Below are 21,366 nucleotides of genomic sequence, written 5' to 3' on the forward strand. Positions count from 1 at the left end.
ATCTTGTGTTCCAGTTTTACAACACCATTCTTCTCACAACTAACATTCTTATACATATTCATGATATATTCAGCACCTAGTTCCTCAATATGATAATGTATGTATATCCTAGGGTCTTCTGCATATGCAACTCCTTTGGGTATTTTAGAGAATGCACCTAGGGTATCATCCCGCTTCGCTACTTTGGGTATGATTTTGAATACAGGCCTAGGGTGTTTAACTACTTCAATAATAGTAGGGTTTGCAATGAATTCAGGAGCAGAGGAGGAAGCCATTGATAAATACCTTAATCTGCCTTTAGGTTTGAATGTTTGAATGATTTTTCTTCACTTCTCATTGTGGATGTCTTTTCTCAGGTTTTTCACGCTTTGAGGAAATTTGAATGCTTGGTGACTAAAAAAGAGTCTAAAAAACACTACTTTATAATATCTTTTCCTTCAACTACCACATTAAATGCCTACCGGTTAAGTGAAACTTAACACATCTTCCAATAAAGAAGAAATTCATCTTCTTACCATCAACCGAGGGTAAACTAGCATGATTTTGAATTAGTTTCCATACCCCCAAAGGGTTTTAGTTCAGTTGGATGAAGAATCTCCTACTGGTGGAGTGATACTTTGTTCTACTGGTGAAGGAATAATCTCATCAGTATTCTGATCTTTCTTTCTAATCTATTTTTTTGAAAATTCTTGCTTTACCTCTTCGACCTTTTCTTTGCCTCTCAAACTGGGTCCTTTGTTATTTGTCAGTGATGCCTTACTTCTACAAAATTTTGCAATGTGTCCAATCTTATTAGAAGCATAAGTAGTCACATTGTTTTTTTTTAATAGCCTTTCCATATCCTATGTCGATATGTGTTCTGCATTGATTAGATAGGTGTCCAAATATTCCACAAACATAACATCTTACATTCATTCTGTAATTTTCTAAATTATGTCCAATTTTATTTCATTTAGAACATTGACCGGCGGGTGCATTAGTGTTCTGATAGTTTCTAGATCTGCACTGATTTTCTCTATGACCAAACTTATTACATTTAAAAGCATTTCCCATTAAATTTGTAAGCATTAGGTTGTCTTACCGGTTTACCATGATCATGATTGTTTGCAGTACCAGAGCTTTCATCAACTTCAAATCCAAGTCCATTAGTGTCTCCATTAGGTCTCTAATTTTTCAGCATGTTATCAAGTTCCTCTGAACTTTTCTTGAATTTCTCTTTGTGTTGATTTGCAGTAGCCAACTCCTTTTCCAAGATTTCCTTTTGTCTCATAAGTTCAGTTTTATCATATTGTGTGTGCATCAAATCTATCTTCAACATATCATTTTCATGACTAAGTCTTATATTTTCATTTTCAACATCATTGAGTCTTCTAGTCAAGTCTTCTTCATTCTTCTTTCTATCTTCAATTTCCTTACAAAGCATCATAGTTATATCTTGCATCTCATTCCTCATAGCATTGTTTTCTTGTCTTAATTTGTTCACAAGGTCATTAAGAGTTTTCTTTTCATCATCATCACTCTGCATCTTCTCATGAAGTTCTCTTATTTTGTTTCTAGCAATAGTGAGATTTTCTTGAAGTCCTTAAATGATTTCCTGTGTAGTCTTTAGATCATATTCAAGTTTGAAATTTAATTTTTCTACGTCATAATCTGAAAGAGTTGTTTCCAATTGCTTTCTCAAGTTTTCCATTTCTACTGGTGTCAGAATCTCCCTCAAGCTATTATGCTTTTGAAAATAGAGGATTGGGCTCTGATACCAATTCTTAGGATTCCCAAAGATACTGAAAGGGGGGGGTGAATCAGTATCTAACCAGTATGTACATTTTCTGAACTTATTAAGCAAATTGCATTCTAAAACAATATGCCAGTAAACAAGAATTAATGTAGTAAATGTGAACAACAAACACAACATAGAAAGCACACCATAACATAATATTTTTGGCAAGGAAAGCCGGTGTGGGAAAAACCTCAGTGGAATTTGTGACCCACAATATTCACTTACTAGCCAATGAATGGATATTACTTACAATATGTTGTGCCTGCACATGCAAGAAGGCCAACTGCCAAGAGCTCACTGCTCAATTACAAAAAAAATTCTCACTGACTTACAAAATGGATTATGGAAATCCAATATGATATACTACTACAAAAAGCATTTGCTATGCTAGGTTCAGTACCGGTTTAAGCTCATACAACAACCATAAACCTTACTCCAAATATCTTCCTTAATATTCACTCATCATCTCCATCTATATGTGTCTATATCTTCATCTATCCAAATGATCTACAAGATTTCATACTTATATATGAGTCTTATTACAATATGCCATGTCGGCTTACAAAAATATATTACAATTAAATACAATATGTAATAAACAAAATCATGTCGGCTAGGGTGTTGGTAATCATCTTTGTTGCTGCTGGTGAACTATTTGTTGATGTAGAGTCTATCAGTGTTGGTGCTTGTTGGTTCCATAGGATTGTAAGGTTACCATCAATAACAATACCTTCAATCACCTACAATTATCATTGGAGTGTACAATGCCAACACAAAGAGGTCATTGAAAGAGGAGTGGAAATATAGAATGTCCTTTTTAAACAAGGTGTCATTAAGATACTCAAAGAGAACAAAGAAGAATGAAATGGAAAAGACAAGCCTTGCTTTTGGAACGAGAATAAGAACACAATTAATTATGGGGTAGTAGATGCAAATGTTGTAAAACTAAAAGTGACTTTCCTTGGTACAAGTTCATCCAATATGAATAATCAAGTGAACACTCAAAGGCCATTAAAGCCTCAAAGGAAATACACTCCATTGGGAGAACCAATTGAGATAGCATTCAAGAAACTGGTTGCAAACAAGCTCATAACACTACCTCCAATGAGGAACATCCGATGTTAAGGATCCATTCCCTAAACATGATAAAGGAAAAGCCAAAGAAGATAATTAAGCCAATTATGTGAAGATGTCCTATGACTACAATTCTACTGTTAACCACATCTTAGTGGACAATTATGTTTCTACCATTATCATAAAGTAAAAAGAAGAAACCTTAGAATGTAATGTCACAACCTGTCGAGGTAGAGTCACCCTGCAAGGTGTTCTATCCAAGATCGTAGCCTCATCATCTATCAAGAATAAGTATGACCTTGTAGATCTCAATTGGGGAAGACACTCACCCTCATTTCTATCCTCTAGGTCTTGCGTATATACCCTTCACCTAAGGCCATTATTGATAAAGCATTGAGAAATACCTTTGTACCCACTAATCTAAACAAGGACAAGTTTCAAGCCATGGTGGGACACCTTTCCACTCCGCATTGCCTTACATTCATAGAAACGAATAATGTCTCCATATGCCAACCACATGATGCACCCCTCTACATTGAGGCATTTCTCCATAAAAACCGTATTAAATGAGTCTTGATAGATGGAGGAGCAGGTTTAAACATTTGTACATTGAACACTATTAAACAATTGTGATATTCTGAACAAACTATGAATTCAAAGAACAAGATCACCATTAAAGAATATGATGATGAAGAATGCTCATCCAAGGGAACAATCACATTACCTTTAAGAATTGAGTCAATCATGAGCGATGTGGTTTGTCAACTCCTTGATTTAGATCTCACATATAACATACTTTTGGGATGTTTTTGGATTCATGAGATGAGATCAGTGTCATCAACATATCATCAACATACCAGATTCCCTTATAATAGAATTAAAGTAATAATTAGAGATGATTCGATTCCATTCATGTATTGTAGTAACCTGCAACCAAGATCAAAAATAATAATTCCAATTAACATAGAAGCAACTCCATCATCAACATATGTGGATCCAAAATCACTAAAACCTTCCACATCAAAACAAGGTGATCTTTAACGAAAATACAAGGACAAAGGCATGGGAGAATATACATTGAACCAAACAATGTATTTAAGACAAATTTTGGATTATCCTAAAGATTATGGATGACCACATTCCTCTAAAAAAATGTATTAACCATTACCATAAAATGGGATCCCACTATATTCTATAGATGGGATGAGATGGAAGAAGAATATTTAAATAAAATTATTTATAAAGAACCTGAAGAGGAATCTTCACAAGCTCACATCAAAATACCTTGTGAAAAATATGGTAAAGGATTCAAGTTCTTTCAAAAATTTGGATATGATGGAAAGATCCCTCTTGGGTTACAAAAGAAAGGAATTGTTGAACCATTGCAACCAGAGTTGACATTCAAAAATCAGTGCTCCAAAGGACTTGGCTTCATGCCCCTTAGATTAGGCACTCATGATCCTATAGAATCATTGCAAATCACAGACTCTAATGACCAACAAGAAATGAAATGCTACTCCACAGACTCTAACAAATGGGAATGGGATTTAGATAAGTCATCTAGTGATTTTAAGCTCACCAAAACATTCAAAGAACCAGATGAACCCATAGAAGAAGAAGAATTTTATAGAAAATTTAGAGTTGGTCAAGTTCTTCATCAGAGTTTACATCATAAGAAAATAATGATAGTGGAGAATGAAGGATAATTGTTCTTGGGGATTCTGAACCCTCAACATCTTAGGGCTCTAGGTCAAAACCATGAAGAGTGAAGACTCTCGTTGTTGAGTGTCTCTCTAGTGATGTTGATTTATATCCATTTATGATCAAGGCTGATGAGGAGAGTTCTAGTGATGACCCTGATGATTGCACAAAGATACCCGAAGACTCTTGTGTCTTTACCCTTACCCATGTTGACTTTGAAAACATTAATGACCTTCCTCTCATTCATCCACAACTTATTGATTAGGACCAACAAGAGCCTCAACAACTAGACATTATTCAAAATGATGATGCCTTTATTGACTATCTTAGCATAAGAAATGATCTACCTATTGAGGACCAAAAAGTAGGATATATCATAAAAATCAATAGCATGGCATATCTTTGGAAGAACACAAAACCTTCTAGTTGCAAAAGTATAAAATTAAACAAAAATAATGGGTCTTATGGTGAAAACCACATTGTGGCAAAGTCTAACTCTAAAAAAGTAAAAAGAAAGGATGTATCTGAGGGTGAAATCATCTCTAGGGCACTTGAGGATGAAAGGTTTGACACCCCCTATGACATCATATGAAGAGAAATCATCAATGCTAGTGGAAGAAACTATCAAGACAAATATTGGTACATACAAGGTTCCACACAACATATTCTTAGCACAATCTCTGACATAAAGAAAAATACTGAAGTTAATAATTTTCTTTGTAGAGCAACAAATCAACTTTGCATGTTCATATGCAGATATACCCAGATTGGAGCCTGATCTATTAATAGATCATTTGAAATTAACTCTAGGAGATAAGCCTATAAAATAGAAATTAAGAAAGATACATCTACAAGTGGCACTTTTGGTCAAGGTAGAACTAGAGAAATTACTAGATGTGGGATTTATTAGACTAGTTGAGTACCCCAAATGGATCTCTAACTTAGTCCCTATTAGTAAATCGGATTGCAAAATCAGAATATGTACACATTTAAAATATATTAATAAAGTTTGTCCTAAATGTTATTTCTCATTGCCAAATATTTACCTGATAGTGGATCTTATAACTAGTCATGCAATGTTATCATTGTGAGATGGATTCTCTAGGTATAACCAAATCAAAATAGTACCTGTAGACCAACACAAAATAATATTTACTTGTCCTTGGGGCACTTTCTGCTAGAATGTTATGCCCTTTGGATTAAAGAATGTGGGTGCTACATATCAAAGAGCAATGACGATGATATCTCATGATCTCATGCACATCATTATGAAAATTTATGTTGATGATCTCCTGGGAAAGTCAATAACAAGAGAAACACATCTAGTTATCTTATTAGTGGTTTTTGAATGTTTGGAAAAATACAAAGTCAGGATAAATCCTAAGAAATGTGTCTTTGGGGTGACCCCTGGGAAGCTACTTGGATACATTGACTCACAGAGAGGAATTGAAGTAGATCCAGCCAAAGTTAGAACTATATTAGAGATGCCACCACCAAATAATATCAGTCAAATTTAGTCTTTATAGGGAAGACTTCAATCAATATGCAGATTCATCACACAACTTGTAGATAAATTTCATCCTTTTCAGCATCTCCTTCATAAGAATATAAAGTTCATATGGGCATCTGATAAGTGTCAACAAGCTTTTCAAATTATCAAAGACTATATTTTGAATCCTTCAGTATTGATCCCACCTATTCTAGGAAAATCCCTATTACTTTGCATATCAGCTACATAAACAACACTTGGGGAACTCTAGGCACAACAAGATAATGAAGACAAGGAAAGAGAAGTATACTATATTAGTCACACATTGGTGTGCTATAAAATTAACTTTAGTGTGCATGTCTTGCTATCATTTTTGCCTTGCAAAAATAATGACATTACATGATCATTCATAAAAAAATCTCATTGCAAGGATAGATTCACTCAAATATCTTCTTAATAAGGCAAAACTCACTGGCAGATTAGCTAAACGAGTTATGATTATGAGCGAATTTGACATTGAATATATGGATAGAAAAGAAATTAAAGGACAAGATATTGCAAATCAACGAGTAGATGCACCTATGATTGATGACACTCCTATCATCTCAAAATTATTTGATGAATCCATTCTCACAATAACAAATCCAAGGCCTTGGCAATTATATTTTGATGGTTCATATACACAACATGATGTAGGAGTTGGTATCCTCCTCATCACACCTCAAGGGGATTCCATTCTTAAGTATATCTATTGTCATTCCCTTTCACCAATGACATACAAGAATATGAAGCTTTAACAATAGGACTACAAATTGCAATTCAGTGCAAGATCTAGGAACTTCATATTTTGGGGGACTCTCAAAACTTGTAATTTGTCAAGCCAATTATTATTATCAGACTAAATATGAAAATTTAATGCCATACAAGAAAATGGTAGACAATTTCAAGCAATATTTCACATAGATAGTCTTTCAAAAAATTCCAAGGGATAAGAATCGAGTTGCAAATGCCATGGCTACCATTGCTTCATTGATCGATATGCCTCAAAATGAGACCCGTTATGAATTCTTAGTTGATAATATTTTGGTTCGCTCATACTAAATCACTCCTTCCAAGATGATATGTGTAGACACCTAAAATTATCCTCTGTAATTAAATATATATATTTTATTTATTTAATTATTTTATCCAAATTCTTCTATTAATTAAATAAATCTTTTTTTATTTAATTAATTAATTTATCCTCTTCTAGGCTTTCCCCTCATTTAAATAAATACCTTTATTTATTTAATTGATCCCACTTCTTCTATTAATTAAATAAATCTTTATTTGTTTAATTAATTCATTAGCCTTTTCTACCTATGACAAATGTCATTCAACTCTTAATTCCTACACTACCTACTCCTCTCATTATTTTCTTATTTCTTCTACCTAGCTAACCATCTATCTTTTACATCTCTTAATCTTATCCCTCCATTTATTATAGTGTCTTCTATATAAGAAGATGCTTCCTTCATTATCAATCCTCCCAAGTATTCTAGCATTTGAACTTTCATATGCGATCAAGCATTCTTGCAACCACATTTCCATTCTTTTTTGAGCACTTGTGCACATGTAAAATCTGAGAGCAAATATATCAGGCAAGATCAATGGAGAGAGGAAGAATGGAGATTGAAACCCTATTGGGCATGTGATGGTATAATCTTTGTGATTTTGTTGATTTTCATTGTCTTAGGTAATTTTCATATGTTATGGTCGATCTTTTTTGTTTTTAGGATAGGGTTTTGTTGTTGAATCTATTTTAGCCTTTTAATATTATTATTCCATTTTTACCATAAAATTTTTGGCATGCCCAGTGGGACCCTTGTCCTTTTTGCATTTAACATCTTGGTTGTAGATTTTGTATTTTTGAAGTTGCAGATTTGACATTTTCTGACAAAATTGTGACATTTTCATGTCCGCATCTTCTAGAATCGTGGTTTCAATTTTCTACCACATCTGTGACCTCTAAAATCATGTCTATGTTAGCGATAGTGTAGTCACATAAATCTGTCCACTTAATTAAATGAATACTTAGTATTTATTTGATTATTTAACCATCAATTAATAATTAATTAAATTAATATATTTAATTAATTCATCTTAACCCTCTTCTCCTATTAATTAAATAAATTATTCAATTTATTTGATTTAATTCACTTAACCAAATTCAGACCATTAATTAAATAAATAAATCATATTTATTTAATTAAATCTTCTCTCACATTTAAATAAATTAATATTTATTTAAATCCCCCAAAATCCCACCTCTCACATTTAAATAAATAAATCATTTATTTAAATCACCTTTATCCTCCACCCACTTGCATTTTCCTACAAATGCAAGTTGCACAATTATAAATAAATAAATCATTTATTTAAATCACCTTTATCCTCCACCCACTTGCATTTTCCTACAAATGCAAGTTGCACAATTATTTTAAATAAATCACTTATTTAAATCACCTTTATCCTCCACCCACTTGTATTTTCCTACAAAAGCAAGTTGCACAACTATTTTAAATAAATTATTTATTTAAAATCCTATTTATCCTCACCCACTTGAAACCTTTAATGGTTTCCCTTAAAGTAGTCAAACTTGATGGCTTTAAAGTCTTCAAACTTGATGGCTTCCTTCTATAGTCTTCTTAAGACTTTAATGGTTTTCCTTAAAGTCTTCAAGCCTTTAATGGTTTCCCTCAAAGTCTTCAAGCATTTTAATGCTTTATCTTCATTTTTCTCATTTAAATAAATTAATATTTATTTGAATATTTATCCAAATGCAAATTACACCATTTAATTGAAATAAATGATTTTATTTTAATTGAAAATACCAAAATTTCTCCCACTTGCATTTTCCTACAAAATCCACTTGTATGCCTAAACCCCTTCTAGATTCTTCTAAACCCTTCCTAATTAGCCTAATCCATCCCCTAAATATTGTCACATTCCTAAGCAAATTGGAGTCACTTCTCAAAGACTCCAAAGTCTTTGAAAAGCAATTAATGCTTTGTGTGTTCAACAAATTAACCCTCAAAGTCTTGGATAACCTTTGAAAGATTCCAACCTTCAACCACTTAATCCCCAAAGTCTCCAATAACCATTAATGGTTAATTCAACCCTCCCACATGGTTAAAACATTTGTTTTGACTCAACCTCTACCCAACCCAAAGGTCTCATCAGGCCATTAATGCTTTGACCATGATTATCTCTTAAACATTTGCACAAAGGTTTATCCTTGGATTAACTCTTAATCCAATGGGTAATCTTAATTTAGACTTGACCCTTACCTTCTAGATAACCATGAGGTCTTCTCAGGCCTTTAATGCCTCCAACCTCTTCTCTCAACCCAATCCTATGTTGAAACTTGTCACCATTTTATTGGTGCCAATTGTGCACATGGATCCCCAACTTTCAATCCTAACCCTTGTTAAGATTGCTCAATCTTAACCCTTCATTTCCCCATTTCTTCTATAAATAGAACCCTTCTCCTCAAGCAAAAAGAGAAGCATTTTAGAGTATTGTTGTTATACTGGCATTAGCATAGAGCTTTTTCATAGCATCACTATCTACTCTTGCATAGTATTTGCTTATCATATTCAACCATCTTGAATCTCCATATGGCATCCATGGCTAGTGCTAAAAGCTGAGAGCTACACTCATTTGGGACTTGGAGAGGAGAGAAACAAGGGAGAAGCATCAAAAGGCATCATGGAAGCATCTTAGGGAGGCTCTTCTCCTTTCTTTTATTTTGTTAAACTTCTTTCATGCTTTTTGAAATCTCTCTTGATATGTTTGGAATGGTTTTTAGTTCTTTGTTTTGTTTTTATGGTTGAAACTAACTTATTAACATTGAACTTTGTTGTTGCCTTGTCCCCATTTCCATGACATCATTTGGTGAACCCGACGTGAATCGAAGAGCAATCATTTTGAAGACTACTAACTTTTGAATGTTTTAATTGACACACAGGTCATTCTCTTGCATTTTTCTTCTCAATTTAGCACCTTCGCAAATTGATACTTTAACGCTATTGTCTATAATGTTGCTCTTTCATGTTAAATAGCACTTCTGTTTTCACACAGAGTAGAGCTATTGTAACAAAGAGTTGTAAGAAAATTCCTTGTAACCGAAAACCAAAAATTTTAGGCTTGTAGAAGCCCACCAAAACATGCAGATTTTTCTAACTAATTATCCTTTTTGCAGGTTTTAACTAACCCCTACAATAGCATTATTTTTAGCAATTTTAGCTTAGGAAATAAATTTGTTCATATTGCTAACTTTGTCTTTCAAGTTAGGATAAAATAAATTCATTTTCCTTTTGGGTTAAAATCAACTACACTTTCATTTGGAGTTTTAAAAAGAACCACATCTTTCGTTTGGAGCTCTAAAAAAGAATCACACTTGTTCAAAGTTAAAAAGAATCACAAAAACAAACACGCAAATTTTTTTTTTTTGCAAAGTTAGGAACAAATTCTTTTGGTGCTTAAAATCAACAAGGCAAATTTTATTTCTTGCATCAAGATAAAACTTACAATCCACACTTCCATTTTTGGTGCAAATAAAATTCACAATCAACTTGTCTCATTTTTAAAGCAATTTTACTTCATGCAAACGTGTTTTTCATTAAGTTGACCAGGATTTTCAAATTCTAGTTTACTCCAACAATTGCCTTTGAAAATTAAAAAGAACACCATGATTGTTGGAGCAACATCTCCAAATAGATAGAAAATCATTGCAATGACAAATTAAAAGGAACAAGTGAATTTTGTGTTTGGCACACTTGTGCAAAAGAGTTGGTCAAGTGGTCCTACCTCTAACACACACTATCCTCTCCCTTGGCTCTCGTGGTCCTAGGTGCAAGAGAAAAGTGTTAGTAACACTCAAAATTTTATCTTTTTAAGAGAGGCCTGCCAAGGGATCGATACTCTTGGGAACGACCTCGAGCGGTAAATCCTTCGAGCCGCTATAGAAATCAGGTGAGAGCGAAAGCTGTAGCCTTGGGTATAGCTGTTCCTACAGTGTAACTGGCCGAAAGGACAAATGGGCCCCACCACTAGTTACAAGGCTCTTAAGTGAGTCACTGCAGAATGAACTTATGTCCAAAGCCATCGAACATGACTAAACACCTTTAAATAGTAGCCCACCCATTCTATTGATTGAGGATATTTGAGATATAATTTAGTGCAAGAGCATAGATGGTTTTGCTCCCAAGATACTCACCATACATATTTCCTTGAGTAGAAACATAGATTTTTGAAAAGTCACTTGTGGCTTGATAAAAGTGGTGACTCCCCCATCATAGGGATCATCTATTTGTTATGCTCATGCAAGACTTAGTATATCACATCCTTACCTGCCACGGCGGGATTCATAAGGTATGTAGTACCAAAGTCGAAGAAATATCAAGATGTGGGCTAAATTTATCACAACTGGCCATTTGACCTTAGGGATAAAAAGTGTTTGAAGTGTGTTCGTTTTACAGACCTAGTGCAAATTGAGCCAACTTCAGGCTTTGGAAATACACTTTAAAAATAAATCTAAAGGAAGGGTCATAAACAAGTCCAAGAATTGGGTTGATCTAGACCCATACTCATTTGTGCCTTTGAGGCAACATTCTTGTGTTTGTGTACTTGCTTTGTTTTCTTGTCAAGGAAAAATCAAAAAAATCAATCCCAAAAACAAAGTATTCATCCAACATTTCTCAAAAACAAACAAAAATACCAAGAACAAAGTACAAACAACAAAGAGAGAAAATTTATGACCATTCTTCACATCTTGCGAAAGAAGAAGTGTCATCAGAATACCAACTTGAAAAGGAGACCATTAAGCTCAAAGGCTTTGATCAAAAGGAGGAAATTCTTCTATCTCAATAGACAAATTTTTGTCTCACATAGAGTCTTTCTACATCGCATGCGTCTATACCTTCAAGGTAAAACAAACGAATTTGATTCCGAATCATTGAACCGCAGAGCTTTTATGCAATATAGAGCTCTAAGTTATCACAAAAATCAAGGAGGAAAGATTAATCCCAACTTCTTCCCAAACATCTGTATCACCTACAACACAGCTCGAGAAGTGCCACCAACGCCTGAAAGGGAAGAAGTAGAGTTTGTTCCATTTGTAACACAAATTTTTTATTGAAGTTGAAAACAAAACATCCATCATCTCATTCATACATCATTATTCCATCATCAATTCATCCCAAAACTCTCAAAACATTAAGAGGTTCTTGTCCCAAGTTCTCTTTTAGATATTGCTTGAAATCAAACACATCACATCACTTTTAGATTGTTTCTACATCTAGGATAAGCTCATCCTAAGAGACACATCTACGCAGGTTAAAACTAGTTCATGAGTGAATCCTCTCATTGCTAGGTAGTCAAAATCTGTAACACATCTCAGATTTCTCTACACCTTATCACATCCAAACTCCTCAAAACAAACAAGCAATTCAAAGAAGGAATTTCGGTTACATCTACCTTAAAGTGCTAGAGATCCCCATACAATACAAATCACCAATCATCAATCTTTCATCAATAACTCATCATCATCTTCAATCAACTTCAACACAAATTTACAAACAAAATGGCTCAAACCTGATCGCGATCAAGGCAACGAGAAATAGAAATTGAGGAAGAAGAAGACAACCTCAATGAATTTCAAGAAGCACTTGGAGGAACTGTAACTGATGAAAACCCAAGTACTCCCACTCCTTCAACAATTGAAAGGGCTCAGCATAACCCTCACTTCAACAGATTATTTGATGAAATATTAAGGAGCAATGCGGATGCTCACTTCTTAAAACTCGCTCAAGAAGGAGCCAAACTCCCCTCGGACTTTGATCTTGCCCAATTAAGACAAGCATCAGAAAGACAAAGTCACCATGAGGAGGAAAGGGGTAGAAATCACATCAGATATAACATTCCTCGAGGTAACCCACCACCTCCTCCTCCAAATGAAATAGAGATGTTGCGGCAACAAGTCGAGAATCTCGCCCAACAACTTCATAGTGGTGTTAAGACCAATCAATTCTCACTTAACGACATCTGTCCCTATCCTTTTGATAGGAATCTTTATATGCCACCCTTTCCACGTGGGTTCGAAACACCCAAATTTGAAAAATATAGAGGAAAGGGGGATCCCCATGATCATGTCCGAGAATTTCATTCCGCTTGTCTTGAAGTGGCTTATGAGGACACATATCTAATGTGCCTTTTTCCCCAAAGCTTGGGAGGAACAACCACATCATGGTTTTCCCGACTACCAGGTGGCATTAGAACATTTGAGGAACTCATCCAGAAGTTCCTATCTCATTACTCTTATAATATTGAATGCGACATCACCATGGCTGATCTGTGCAATACCAAACAAAAACCAGGTGAACTATTCTCAGTATTCCTGCAACGATGGTGCCAAATGTCTAGCAAATGTTCTCTTCAGTTACCTGAACGAGAACTAGTGGAAATTTTCATTTCCAACTTAAATGAAGAAATGGAATTTCACCTGGGTGTCAAAGACACAGACTCCTTTAATGATATGATCACCAAGGGTATAAAATGTGAAAGGGCACTCATCAAGAAAGGACTCATCAAAATCTTTAATGAACCAAAAGATGGTCCTCGCCCGCGCTTCAATAGTGATAAACCAAACTTCTGGAACAAGAATAAAAATATCGTCAACGATGGGGTTGTGGATGCTCGAACTATCCAAAATGCACAACCTGTGGTTCGATTTGCAGGACAAAATCCTCCACCTCAAAATAACACAAATGTTCCTTCCAATCAATGTCGCATCACATCTCATGATGAACCAAGACCTCGTCCACAAAAACAAAAATGCACATACACTCCCTTAGGGGAACCCATTGAAACAGTGTTGCGACAACTCCTTTCTCAGAATTTGGTCACTCTACCTAAACTATCCAACTATGAGCCTCAGGTCAAACTAGCATGGTGGAGAGATACTGAACACTATAAGTTCCATCAAGGACGAGGACACAAGACAAGTAATTGTCACCGATTGAAAGATCTCATTCAAGATCTTATTGATCGAGGAGAAATTGAGATTGAAGGACATGATCCAAAAATGACAAATAATGATCATCAGATGTTCAAGAATCCACTTCCATCACAAGATCAAAGGGGTCCTTCCACTTCCTGGTGAGGCACTGATACCACTGACTATACGCAGGCTGCATATAACTACACTGTAAATCACCTATATGATGCTAGTGAACAAATTGCAATGTTGTTACACATCGTGGCAAGGTCACCATCAAGGCAGCTCCACAGGGCACCACCTCCATCCCAAAGCAATATAATCTTGTGGAACAATTAGATAAAACGCCTGCGCTCATATCCATTTTAGAGCTATTACGCCTATCACCATCTCATAAAACAATCTTGGATCAAGCACTCCAAGAGGCGTCAGTCCCTGCAAACCTGAACACAGACCAATTTCAAGCCATGGTTGGAAATCTAAAGTCATCACCTTGTCTCACTTTTTCTGAAAGTGACAACTCTTCCTTCCAACAACCTCATAACGCTTCACTACACATTGAAGGCTTTATCAACCAACATAGGATCAAGCGAGTCTTGATAGATAATGGAGCAGGCCTAAACATTTGTACACTACAGTTGGTCACAGCATTGGAATATGCAATAGAATCAGTGGATCCTCGCAAGAAGATCACCATCAAGGCCTATGATGATGCAGAGCGTTCATCCAAAGGAGCGGTGGTGCTACCAATTCGAGTGGGCCCTGTGGTAAAACACATAATTTGTCAGGTTCTGGACCTTCCTCTGCCATATAATCTATTATTAGGAAGACCTTGGATACATGCCATGCAAGCCGTTCCATCTACCTACCATCAGTGTATCAAGTTCCCACATAATGGTGCAGAGATCACAATCCTGGGCGATGCAAATCCCTTTGCATTTTGCCATAATATCAGCCATCAACCAGAGATTACTGTTCCTAATAATAGAGAAGCCATTTCCTCCACATCATATATAAATCCCGCCTCTCTTGCCAGTTCAAACACCACTATACCGAAGCAAGAAAAGCTTAAGATGAAGATCGCAGAGGAAGGTCCTGGAGAATACAACTTGAGTCAGCTCTTTTGTGTGGGACAAATGCCCACTTCTCCTAGAACACATGGTAAACCACAGCAGTTACTCCAAAAACCCATAGTCACGCCCGCATGTGCTTTGACGCCTTTTGTGTTTGGAAAGAGTCAAGAGGAAGAAACCCAAGATGAGGACCTAGCGGACTGGATCTATAAAGATCCCATCACCACTGACAAACCGCAAGTTACACTTCCTACGGAACAATATGGTAAAGGCCTCCTCATTATGCAAAGAATGGGGTATGATGGTCAGAGTGCTTTGGGATACTGCAAACAAGGACGACATGAACCTCTGCTACCAGAATTCAAGCCCAAAGGTAATACAGGCCTAGGCTTTGAAAAAGAAGTCCTTCCTAAACTCAGATTCAAAGGTAAACCCAGCAAACCATTTTGCCCACCTACTGCAAAGAAGACACCTTTCATAATCAAAGCGCCATCAAGCACTATCCCCACTGCCCCATCGAGGCTCACGACTTCACCGGAACCATCACCAGTGCCAAATATCCCACCAATCGAATCAGTAATCCCATCCACAACAGTCATCACATCAATAAAACCATTCATAGCAGCAACTATATTGGAACCCGCAGCAGCATCTATGGCACCAGCCGTTCCAACAGAAGTCACTAAATCAACACTGTCGATACTTCCAGTGACAAAACCTTTAAACCCCATCACAGTTCCTACAGCACCGATCACCTCAAAGGTACATAAACCAGTTACGCCTGCAGTATTCAACTCCAGCGACATCCCAGTATGGTATAGCAATCGGATGCTGGAAAGTGATTCAGAGACCGACTCACATGAGTGGGAATTTGATTCTGTACAGCTTAACACTTCAGATGAGGAAGACACGTCACCACCTCCGCCACGCAAAGACATTCCTGTTTACGGAGAAGCACAGATAAAGACCACTTGGGTACCTGAGCTGGAAACATCTTCCACAGACCCTACGTCTCATCCTATGCCGGATTCTGACAGGGAGAGTACCATCAACGACCTTCACCACACTGTCTTAACCCTCACTGATACATCTCCCACACTTAACTTAATCGATGAAGTAATGCCCATTATCCACCCTGAACTCATCGAATGGAACCAATCAAATCCCCCATGTCTTGACCTCTTCCAAAACGATGAGGCTATCATTGACTTTTTGGAATTAAGGGATAATCTACCAAGCGGGGGTCACAAAGCTGGATTCGCCATTGAACTTAATACCGCAGCATACTTCGGGGCGGATGCCAAACCTTTCAGCTGCAAAAATATAACAATAAAACATGGATCTTTCAGTGAAAACCACACTGTGGCACTGTTTGATCCGACAAAAGTAAAAAGAAAGAGCATATCCAATGGTGAAAACCTATTTGAGGCACCTGAGGATGAAGGGTTTGACATTCTCCCTACTAGTACACAACAGGAACGATCCATGATTCTTATCAAGGAAACCAATGAATACAATGTGGGGACTCCTGAAAACCCTCATATCATACATCTGGCATCTCTTCTCACTCCAGAGGAACAGCCTCAATTTATAGAGTTCTTCCAACAGCATCAGATCAACTTTGCATGGTCATATGCAGACATGCCTGGGCTTGATCCTGATTTAGTCATGCATCATCTCACAGTAGCAAAAGGAGCCAAACTTGTCAAGCAGAAGCTTCGTAAGATGCATCCTCAGATTGCCGTACTAGTCAAAACAGAACTCAAGAAACTCCTGGATGTTGGTTTCATTAGACCAATTGATTATGCAGAATGGATCTCCAACATTGTACCAGTTGGCAAACCAAAAGGGGGCATCCGCATTTGTACAGACTTCAGAGATCTGAATAAGGCATGTCCTAAGGATGACTTCCCTCTACCAAATATCGACATCATAGTAGATTTGACAGCAGGACATGCCATGCTTTCACTCATGGATGGCTTTTCAGGATACAATCAAATAAAGATCTCACCAGAGGACCAACATAAGATAGCCTTCACATGTCCATGGGGCACATACTGCTGGAATGTAATGCCTTTTGGTCTAAAGAATGCCAGAGCGACCTATCAAAGAGCAATGACCACCATCTTCCATGACATGATGCATACTATAATGGAAGATTATGTGGATGATTTACTAGCAAAATCACTTACTAGAGAAGGACATCTTCACATCTTAGATAAAATCTTTGATAGATTGGAACAATACCATGTTTGACTCAACCCAAAGAAATGTGTCTTCGGAGTGACCTCCGGGAAGCTTCTAGGATACATTGTCTCAAGCAAAGGCATTGAGGTCGATCTAGCAAAGGTTAAAGCAATCATGGACATGCCACCTCCAAAGAATATCAGTCAACTAAGAACACTACAAGGACGGCTTCAATCTATCCGCAGATTCATTGCACAATTGCCTGATAAGTGTCACCCATTCACACACCTGCTACACAAGAACATCCGCTTTCAGTGGGATGACAGATGCCAGCAAGCATTTCAGGCACTTAAAGACTATCTCATAAATCCACCATTGCTGATGCCACCAGATCCAAGTAGACCGTTGTTACTTTATATCTCAGCGACAAGTATAGCATTAGGTGTATTACTGGCACAACATAATGCAGAAGGAAAAGAGTGTGCTATTTACTACATCTCTCACACACTGGTGGGCTATGAACTCAATTACACACCTATTGAGCGAGCTTGCCTAGCAGTAACCTTGGCAGCCACTAAACTGAGGCACTATCTGTTAACACACAAGGTGCAACTCATTGCAAAGATTGATCCACTCAAGTATTTACTTAGCAAAGCAGCATTGACAGGTCGCTTAGCCAAATGGGTGATGATTCTAAGTGAATCTGATATTGAGTATGTGGACCGTAAAGCTATCAAAGGTCAGGTTATTGCAGATCAGTTGGCCGATGCACCTCTCATAGGTGATCATCCTCTCATTTCCAATTTTCCAGATGAAGAGATATTCATGATTACAGAAGCACAGTCATGGAAATTATACTTTGATGGTTCATACACTAGGCACGGCTCGGGGGCAGGCATTCTGTTTATCACACCTCAAGGTGATAGCATCCCGAAGTCTTACAGGCTCACATTTCCATGCACAAACAACATAGCAGAGTATGAGGCCTTGATCACAGGACTCAGATTAGCCATACAATGGAAATTAAAAGAACTGCAAGTATATGGTGATTCCCAACTAGTCATTCGACAAGCAACAGATGAATATCAGACCAAAGATGATAAACTCATGCCATATAAGCAAATGGTGGACACTCTAAAGACATCATTTACTACTATCACTTTTGAGCAGATACCAAGAGATCAAAATCGAGCTGCTGACGCTATGGCTACCATCGCATCTCTACTAGATCTTCCACAGAATTCAACACGCTACGAGTTCTTGGTAGAACAGCATTGGATCCCCGCTTATGATATCCCTGAATCTGAAATGATATGTCACCTTGTTGGTTCCGAATCCCCATGGTACGGTGAGTTCTACACCTATCTCCGCGATCATACCCTTCCTCCCAACCAATCAAATAACCAACGAAAAACCTTCATTTGCCAAACTGCTCGATATACCATTATTGCCGAAACCCTATACCGATGCGGTCTTGATGGTACTCTCCTTCGATGTCTGGAACAGGATGAGATAACAAAGGCTTTGGAAGAGGTACATGAAGGAATTTGCGGGACTCACTCAAGTGGTCCGTCACTAGCCAAGAAACTCATGCGAGCTGGATACTATTGGCCATTTATGGAAAAGGATTCCTACTACTTTGTCAGAAAATGCAAGAAATGTCAAGTTCACGGCGACCTGATACATGCACCAGCACAGGAACTGCAACCAATCACAACACCATGGCCTTTTTGTCAATGGGGCCTTGACCTTGTGGGTAAGATTCATCCATCTTCATCCAATGGCCATAAATTCATTATTACCGCCAGCGAATATTTCACCAAGTGGATCGAAGCTGTTCCACTTACCCAAGTCACCGGCAAGCAGATCGCCTCATTCATCCTCAATTACATCATCTGCCGGTATGGTGTGCCCATGTCCATTGTCACAGATAACGGTCTTCCTTTCAAAAATCAGGATGTTCATGAGCTTTGTGAGAAATTTCATATCCAACACCGCTTTTCCACTCCCTATTACCCACAAGGCAATGGTCAGGCCAAAGCATCCAATAAAAACATATTGAGGATCCTAAAGAAGACATTCAATGATGCCGGCCGTGATTGGCATGTTCAATTGAATCCAGCGCTATGGGCATATCGAACTAGCATTCGGACCCCTACAGGTGCAACTCCTTATTCATTGGTCTATGGTGCTGAAGCTATCTTACCTATTGAGGTCGAGATACCATCCTTACAAGTTTCATTGCACAATCTCATCGATGATGAAGCATACAGAGTATCTCGTCTTCAGGACTTAGAGTTACTAGATGAGAAGCGACAAGCTGCATACAATCACCTCAAAGCCTATCAGCAGCTCATGAGTAGAAGCTACAATCACCGAGTTAGATCTCGTACATTTGAGGTAGGTGATCTTGTTCTTTGAGAAAATCCTCGCAACCAACCAAACAGAGAACATCAAGGCAAGTTTGAATCAAACTGGTTGGGCCCATATGTTGTCACTGCTGTATTCGGGTCCGAGGCATATCAGTTGGCTACATCAGAAGGAGAACCGCTCGCAGATCCAATCAACAGCATGCACCTCAAACGGTTTTACACATAAGCTGTACAGAGCATCAGGCTCCCCTACCTATCATAAAATACCAAAAAACATTCAGAAAAATGTCCTGAAGAAAATGTAAAAACATTCAAAAAAAGTAAAGAAAAATCATGCATCCAAACGGTGAACAACAACTCCGGTGGCACCTTGGGTAAGAACGATGGTGAAAACCTGGCAAACAGGCGCCACTCGTAAAGGCTATGGCTCCATTATCTTTCAGACTTGTGGCGATAACATCTACTTCATACATACATCCATCCATCCATCAACCATGGCTTATTATTCCTCTGCAATTATGATAGTACTCCATACATCTTGCATCCCGCTTTTTCATAGTCATGTCTAAAACTGGGGGCAATGCCTTTAACCTATTGATGGAAGTGGATTCTACATTGTCTTATGATTCATTAAGTTCTTCATTCAAAACAATCATCAAAAATCCAAAAACATTCAAAAATATCTCACAAAAATACCAAAAACATTCAAAACAATTCAAAATCCAAGAACATCGACAAAACCATTGAAAAAACACACAAAAACATGGCAACACCTTGTACATACCCATCCATGCAGATACCAAAATAAACATTGACAAACTACTCACACAATGACCATTTACCAATCAACCACACAATCAACATCAACAATCAAACTGTCTTCAACAAGGATGCATCATTCCTTACCAAAACAAAGACAAAAGTGACATTTTCTTTGACAAGAAAATTATGTTCAGCTATCAAATACTTGGTTGATTTGTGAGTACAATCATTTGTTTATCTTTATCAGGATCTTGCAGCATTGTTTTGTATCGTTTGTGCATTACTTCCGATGAAGTTCTGGGGCATGTACTAATGGTGTCTACGTGGGAAGTTCACCAAGCTATGTGATCTTATGCCAAAATGCAGTCATAGATCACTACGACTTGTTGACTACAGCGTATACCTCGACCATATGAGCATGAACCATTACCAAGGATCCATATTCTTTATTCTTTATGTATATACTGTTTGTTTGTAGGTACAATGCTCTTTCTTTGGTTCCTCCTACCTCATCCAAACTGGATAAAGGTTTTATCTCTTATTACGGTATGCACTTGTCTCAGGATATGATCAGCCTAAGATCAAGGAGGATGATCCAAGTCATGCATGAAAGGAGATAATCCTTATCTATTCCGCAAGCAATACTCAGGTCAACTTGATCCATTATATCAAGTTGCTTGTATTAACTTGCTATATAAAGTCCATGTAAGAAATACTCTGGTCATCTTGAATCTTTATGTCAAGTTGCTTGTATTTTCTTACAACATTTTAAAGCTCAATGATGAAAAATAAAGCACCATGGATCATCATTCCATCTCATCTGTATATATTACATTTCGTTGCATTCCATCCATCCATACATTCATAATAGCTGCATATCATGCATACGTAGT

This window comes from Cryptomeria japonica, chromosome 5 (genome assembly GCF_030272615.1).
Source record: "Cryptomeria japonica chromosome 5, Sugi_1.0, whole genome shotgun sequence".
NCBI lineage: Eukaryota > Viridiplantae > Streptophyta > Pinopsida > Cupressales > Cupressaceae > Cryptomeria > Cryptomeria japonica.